This window comes from Arachis ipaensis, chromosome B4, assembly GCF_059453495.1.
Source record: "Arachis ipaensis isolate K30076 ecotype BB chromosome B4, ASM5945349v1, whole genome shotgun sequence".
NCBI lineage: Eukaryota > Viridiplantae > Streptophyta > Magnoliopsida > Fabales > Fabaceae > Arachis > Arachis ipaensis.
The window spans coordinates 42,612,206-42,620,368 of NC_142439.1; the positions used below are offsets into that span (position 1 = coordinate 42,612,206).

General features: G+C 41.1%; 1 non-coding gene across 1 annotated transcript; it reads left to right on the forward strand.

Moving 5' to 3' along the window:
* The first annotated feature begins 3,022 nt into the window (after window positions 1–3,022).
* Window positions 3,023–3,129, forward strand: LOC148567331 (small nucleolar RNA R71). Its single transcript, XR_015882771.1, has one exon. It is a non-coding gene; the product is annotated as a small nucleolar RNA R71 (small nucleolar RNA).
* Window positions 3,130–8,163: the final 5,034 nt, after the last annotated feature.

The following is an 8,163-nucleotide window of genomic DNA, read 5'->3' on the forward strand; positions in this document are numbered from 1 at the left end:
CGAAATCATATGCATCGCACATCAGTTCAAATGGTAGGTTCCAGTCAGGTGGGGAAATGATAGGGGCAGAGGACAACCTCTTTTTCAAGTTTTCAAATGCCAGCATGCACTTTTGATCAAAGATAAATGGTGTATCAGATACAAGGAGATTGCTTAAGGGCTTGGCTATCTTTGAAAAATCTTTAATAAACCTTCTGTAAAAGCCAGCATGCCCTAGAAAACTCCTAATTGCCTTGACATCACTTGGTGGAGGTAATTTTTCAATGAGTTCCACCTTGGCTCTGTCCACTTCAATGCCTTGGTTAGAAATCTTATGACCAAGAACTATTCCTCCTGTCACCATAAAGTGACATTTCTCCCAGTTCAAGACCAAATTAGTTTCTTGACATCTTTTTAATACCAGGGCCAGGTGATCTAGGCAGTTAGGAAAAGAGTCTCCGAATACTGAGAAGTCATCCATAAAAACTTTGATGAATTTTTCCATCATATCTGAAAAAATGGAAAGCATGCAGCGTTGGAAAGTTGCAGGTGCATTGCATAGCCCAAATGGCATGCGCCTGTAGGCAAACACTCCATATGGGCAGGTGAAGGAGGTTTTCTCTTGGTCTCTTGAATCAACCACTATTTGGTTATATCCTGAATAACCATCAAGAAAACAGTAATATGAATGTCCTGCAAGTCTTTCCAGCATCTGATCCATGAAAGGAAAGGGGAAATGATCTTTTCGTGTAGCTTCGTTGAGTTTTCTGTAGTCTATGCACATCCGCCATCCTGTGACGGTCCTTGTAGGGATTAGTTCATTCTTCTCATCGGGGACTACAGTGATTTCTCCTTTTTTTGGAACAACTTGCACAGGGCTGACCCATGGGCTGTTTGAGATCGGATAGATCACTCCTCCTTGCCACAACTTCATGACTTCTTTCTGTACCACTTCCTTCATGACTGGATTCAGCCTCCTTTGGGGTTAAATGGATGGTTTGGCATCATCTTCCAACAGTATTTTATGCATATATATATAGCCGAACTGATTCCCTTCAAGTCAGCAAGGGTCCATCCTATGGCATCTTTGTGCCTTTGCAATACTTCAAGTAGCTCTTCCTCTTGTTCTTGGCTGAGGGATGAATTTATGATCACTGGATAACTTTCGTTTTCTCCTAGATATGCATACTTGAGAGTGGGTGGCAGTGCCTTTAGTTCAAGTTTGGGTGCTTTTTTCTTCCCATTCTTCTCCTCTATTGTGCCCTGAACTTGAACCTCAGCTGTTGCAGCTTCTTCGCTTGATGCTGATTCCTCCTCTTCTGTTAATCCCTCAAGTTCTTCTTCTTCAAAAGTCTCTTGTACTACATCTTCTAGTGAGTCTACCCTCATACATTCTTCCGATGGTTCCTGTGGATAGTTCATGGCCTTGAACACATTGATCATCATTGTTTCATTGTGTAGTCTAAGGGTCAGTTCACCCTTTTGGACATCGATGACAGCTCCGGCAGTAACTAAGAATGGTCTGCCCAAGATGATAGAAGCCTTAGCTCCTTCCTTCATGTCCAACACTATAAAGTTTGCTGGAAAGATAAAGTCTCCTACCTTCACTAGCAAGTCTTCCACTATGCCGTGAGGAAACTTGAATGATCGGTCTGCCAGTTGTAAGGCCATTTTTGTTGGTTTGGCCTCCTCAATCTTCATTTTTCTCATCATAGCTACAGACATCAGATTTATGCTGGCTCCTAGATCACATAGAGCCTTTTCCACTGTTATTTCTCCTATAATACAAGGAATCTGGAAGCTCCCAGGATCCTTTATTTTCTGGGGCAATTTATGCTGAATTATGGCACTACATTCTTCAGTCAGTATCACAGTATCGTTGTTCTTCCAGCTTCTCTTCTTGGTCATCAACTTCTTCAAGAACTTGGCATAGAGCGGCATTTGCTCTATTGCTTCAGCAAAGGGTATGTTAATCTGTAGTTTCTTGAAGAATTCTAAAAATCTGGACAACTGACTATCACTCCCCTTCTTATTCAGTTGTCGAGGATATGGGACTTTCAGAACATATGGCTTCAGCTCTCCTTCCTTTTGATGTGAGTTAGAGGTGGGGACTTGAACTTCATCTTATTCCTCCTTCTTTCCAATTGAATCTTTCTCTTGTGATTGCTTGGAAGTCTCCTTCAGTTCCTTCCCACTTCTGAGGGTGATGGCTTGACACTCCTCCCTTGGCCTTGACTCAATGTTGCTGCAAAGGTCATGGCCAGGAGCTTGCTGGAATAGGTAGCCAATTTGTATCTCAAGTTTCTTGATGGCAGCATCTTGATTTTGCAGGTTAGATCGCACTTCCTCTCGAAACATCTTACTATCTTGAATCTCCTTGCATATTCCTTCAAGTAGAGTCTCAATCCTTGATAGTCTTTCTTCTGATGATGGAGAGTTTAGATTGGAAGGATGAGAAGGGCCATTTTGACTTTGGTATGGATGTTGAGAAGTGTTGTTGGGTGGGTGTTGGTATGACCTCTGTGTGGAGTGTTGGTGAGTTGCATTGTTGTTGGGGTTATGGCATCTCTGATCTTGGCCTTGGTCTTGTTGATTTCCCCACCCAAAGTTTAGGTGGTTCCTCCAACCAGGATTATACGTTTTGGAGTATGGGTCATGATTCTGCCTAGGTGAATTCCCAATGTAGTTGGCTTGCTCCTGATTACCCTCTGCTTCTTCATTCACTCCTTCTTGAGTTGCTGCTGAAGTGGTGATTGCTGCTACTTGATTCCCCTCCATCTTCTTGGTGAGGTCAGCTAATTGCTTGGTAATCATCTTGTTTTGAGCTAGCAGTGCATCCACATTGTTCAGCTCCATCACTCCTCTAGTATTGCCTCTTTCAGAAGCATAGAAGTAGTCATTCTCTGCTACAGTCTCAATGACATCTATGGCTTCTTCAATGGTCTTCTTCTTGTTCAGAGATCCCTCGGATGAGTGGTCTACTGCCTTCTTTGATTCATATGAAAGACCTTCATAGAAAATATGCAACTGCACCCATTCATTGAACATATCTGGTGGGCATCTTCTTGTCAAGTCTTTAAACCTCTCCCATGCTTCATATAGAGTCTCACCATCCTGCTGCCTGAATGTTTATACCTCAGCTCTCAACCTGTTGATCCGTTGAGGAGGATAGAATCTTGCCAAGAACTTGTTCACCACATCTTCCCAGGTTGCTAAACTCTCCTTTGGAAAGGATTCCAGCCATTTAAATGCTTTGTCCTTGAGCGAGAAGGGAAACAGAAGTAGTCTATAGGTGTCAGGATGAACACAATTAGACTTCATAGTATCGCATATCCTCAGGAAGGTGGTTAGATGTTGATTGGGGTCTTCTTGGACACTTCCTCCTAATGAACAATTGTTCTGAACAAAGGGGATGAGCTGTGGCTTTAGTTCAAAGTTGTTAGCATGTATGGTTGGCCTTTGGATGATACTCCCACAGTTTCCTGGGTTTGGGTTAATGTAAGAACCCAGAACTCTTCTCTGTTGCCCAACCTGATACGCTGGACCTTCTCTGCCATGGTTATGAGCCTCTTCTTCATGATGGTTTTCCATATTCTCATCCATGTCTGGTTCAAAGTATTCTTCCTCTTCCTCAGCACCAACTACTCTCTTTCCTCTTGCTTTCCTCCTTAATCTAAGGAAGGTCCTCTCAGGTTCAGAATCAAAGGAAGTTGAAGCCCCGCTTCTTCTACCTGTCATACAACCAACAAGGCAAAAGCAAGAAAGATAGATGAAGATAGTAATTTCTACAGAAATGCTGTTAGCGTGAGTGATGTAATATATCAAACAGTTAGTGGGTTAGTGACTGAATTGTAAACAACTAAGAAAATGGGAGGGGGAAAGGGAAGAAAATAGCTAAACAGAAAGTAAATTACTCAAATGAACTTAAATCAAACAAAATAAAAACAAATGCTCCAACTAGTTATCCACCAATTTAATCATTGTTGATACAAAATCAATCCCCGGCAACGGCGCCATAAACTTGATGCACGGAAACTTGTTTCTTAACAAATCTCCCTCGGCAAGTATACCGAATTGTCGTCAAGTAATAACTCACAAAAGATTGAGGTCGAATCCCACAGGGATTGATTGGTCAAGCAACTTTAATTGGAGGAATATTCTAGTTGAGCTAAGCAGAACGTGGTTTGAGAGTTGCAGGAAATTAAATGGCGGGAAAGTAAATAGCAGAAAACGTAAATGCTGGAAATAAAGAGCTGAAAATAAATGACAGAAAGTAAATTGCAGAATTGTAAATGGGAATGGGGAACATGATCATAGAAGTAATTGGCATAAAGTAAAGAGAATGGGTAAGATCAGAAATGGGGAATTCATTGGGCTTAGGAGATGTTGCATTCTCCGGATCAAGTTCATTTTCATCTCTGCCTCAATCAATGCATTCATTGATCTCCTTGACAATCTTAAGTGATTGAATTCCAATTCCTTGGTAATTCAATCTCTCAAATCAGATCAATAGCCAATTCCTTAGTCTAATTGCTCATGAGAAGAGATGAAGTGAGGTCACTGATTATACCATATGTATTTCCAAATCAAAGTATTGGGAGAATTATATGTCACCATATCCGCCCAATCCCCAATTTGGTCCAACATGAGAAAACATTTCTAGCATGATCTCTTCATCCCATTTCCAAGATTCAGAAGAGATCCAAGTATGAATAGCTTCTTTTCCAAGATAACTACTCAATTGGATGAAGATTGAAAGCTTTCTAGTAAAATCAAGAAAAAAGAAAGAAGAAGAATAATGAAAACTATTATTGATCCATCAAATTACAACAGAGCTCCCTAACACAATGAAAGAGGTTTAGTTGTTCATAGCTCTGGGAATGAAAAGCAAAGATGGAGAGTACATTCTAAAAGTTAAACTAGAAGTGCAGAGAAAGTAAATTACAGAGAGTAATTCTAATAATGCCAAAAGCTCCTTTTCTAGTTCAAAGCTCTCCCTATTTATGCTATTCTTCTGATCTTCTTGTTGGCTCTTCAAGTCTTGGATATGGGCCTCTGGATCTTGAGTTGAAGCAGTTATCTTCTTCAATGGGCTCAACTTTACTTGCAGAGAAAGTGTGAAGTAGGCAGGGACTTTAGCTTAGGGCGTTAGTGGTGTTAACGTTAAGTGAAAATGTGGGGTTGAGAACGTTAGTGACAATCACCTTTTTCACTAACGTTCCTAACCCAAAGTGGTCCACGTTAACTTCAACATTAGTGGCACTAACGTGACCACTAACGTTGACCCTTGGCCCTTTGCAAACGTTACTGGGGTTTACCTTTTTCAATAACGTTGGGAGTACCCCTTTCTCCCTACGTTAGAGTTCACGTTAGAATAGTTAACGTGGCCTTTAACGTAGGCTTGCCAAATCTTCGAGAGCGTTAGTGACACTTACCTTTGTCACTAACGCTTCAGAACGCCCCTACTTCCCACATTAGAGTTCACGTTAACTAGGTTAACGTGACTTCTAACGTGGTATTGATAGCCATCTCCAACGTTAGTGACAAAGGTGAGTGTCACTAACGTTGGCTCATCATCCCTCTTCTCCACGTTGGCTTCCACGTTAATGTAATTAACGTGGCAACTAACGTGGCTCATAGTGGCTCAATCCAACGTTAGTGACAAAGGTGAGTGTCACTAACGTTGGTGATTCTTGCTCCCTCCACGTTAAAGTCCACGTTAACTAGGTTAACGTGGCTCTTAACGTGGCCAATTGCCCCTTTTGGAACGTTAGTGGCACTTACTTTTACCACTAATGTTGGAGTTCTACTTCTCTTCCACGTTAACATAGTTAACGTGGCAACTAACGTGGGCTATGATGGCTCACGAAGGCGCTATTGGCAATCACTTTTCTCATTAACGTTGCAAGCTAGCCTTCATTCCACGTTAGTGGTCACGTTAGCTAGACTAACGTGGCTACTAACGTGGTTCTTCCTTGCTTCCTTTGTCCTGAAATCAAGCAATAAAGTGCATCAAAGCTCTAATCCAAGTTATGAGACATGCATCATTCAATTTGTCCTTTAATTCATGCATAATTCTCATGAAATCATGTAAAATTCATAATGTTTGCTTGAATCAAGATGTAAGTGATTATTTACCCAAAACTTGCTTATTTTCTAAAAAAATGCATAAAACTACCTTAAAACCATAAAGAAAAGGTCAGTGAAACTTGCCAAAATGCCCTGGCATCAGGCGTCGTCGCGATGGAGGGTGAAGTTTGCGGATTCAGCACCGACAGAGGTGAGGGTACCGCGACCACCACCAAAACCACCGCATCTGAACTCTCACGCGGTGGTCTTGGTCGGTGCCGACAACGCTACAACACTAAACGGAGGAGGCGGCACCGAGGAGGAAGAATCAACAGATGACGGGACAGGACGCAACCGTAACGGTTTTGACCCTAATCGACAGAAGCGGTGACGGCGGAGCAGCACGGCGCGAGGTCGAATCTTATTCTTCCCCTCCTTGTCACGTTTCTGCTTTTCTGCATCTCGTGCGTCTCATACCAAGTTTTTGCCGCCATTTTAAAGATCACCAAGTCTACAACAGCAAAAGATTCAAAATTAGCAAGGAATCCAAAAATTACAGAAGAAGTTCACATCAAAGGAAAAGAAGGAGACTCATCAAATTTCAATTTCAAATTCCTACCTCAACAACAACAAGAGGATTCAACAGAAAGTGCAGATCAAGCAGAAATTCAAATCTCAAACCCAAAATGTCAGATCTATCATTCAGCTCCAGTTTTAACAGTAAATACAGAACAAGCAAAAATTCCAATCAATCCAGTAATTCAATCAACATTACAGGGTTTCACAATTCGGGACAAGACAACACAAGCAATTCACCAAGTAGAAGATTCAGAGGCATATTTGGAATTACCTAGCGCGATTGGGATTGATGGTGTCGAGGTTGATGTATGAGCAGTGAATTGCACCAATCTGGGCAACGGTGATGGGACTCGAAGCGGCGTCGTCGCGATGAAGGGTGAAGTTCGCGGATTTAGCACCGACAGAGGTGAGGGTACTGATTTGTGGAAAACGATCCAACACAAAATTCACCGGCAAGTGTACCGGGTCGCATCATGTAATAATAACTCACATGAGTGAGGTCGATCCCACAGGGATTGAAGGATTGAGCAATTTTAGTTTAGTGGTAGATTTAGTCAAGCGAATCAAGTTTTGGGTTGAGTGGTTTGTAATTGGCAGAAGCTAAATTGCATGAAATGTAAAGGGAGAAAGAAGAATTGCAGTAAATTAAAGAAAACAGGAAGTAAGAATGCTGAATCTTAAAGAACAAGCAATTTAAATTGCAGAAGCTTAGATTGCAAGAAATGTAATTGACTGAATCTTAAAGTGCAAGAAATGTAAATGACTTGAATAATAAAAGGATTTGGGGACTGGGAGTGCAGAAACTAAACAATAGAAAATAAAATGCAATGGACAGAAAAGTAAAAGATGAATTAAACTGAATTAAATCTCAAACAGAAAAGTAAATTGGCTTGAAGAAGCCTTAGCAGATGATCAGAAAGGAGATTTCAGATCTCAGGGGTCAAGAGACTAGAAAACCAAGTCTAGATCTCACTACTTTCCTTGATCCAATTCAGAAAATAACTTAAAGCAAAATGAAAGATGAAAATCAGTAAAGAGGAACTTAAATTCTTGAATTATGCAGCAAATTAAACAGAGAGATCTTAAGAGGAGAGTGAGACAGAATTTCCTCAATTCTTCACACTTAAGACTCAAACAAAGCTTTGTAGAGAAGGAAACAATAATGCCCAAAGGAAAAGAACTCAATTCTCCTTCAAGCAGAGGTTTCCCAAAAGAGCAAGCAGAATTCAAAACAGAAAGCAAATTACAAAAAAAATCCAAAAGTCAAAGTAAAACTCCTTTCTACATCTAACTAACACCTATTTATACACTTCCTAATGTGGATCTGAGAATTTGGGTGGGCTCTCATAATTGGTGAAGAAATGAATTAATTTGGATTTTTGATGAATTTTTGGCCCATGGTGCACCTCCCAGGGGAAGGTTCGGCTCTTGGCAAGAGCTTTGGCCAAGAGCTTCGGTTCCCTTCCTTGCCAAAGTGTTGCGTGCCTTTTCTTCCTTGTGACCAAAGAACAAAGCTCTTTGCAAGAGCTTAAAAGC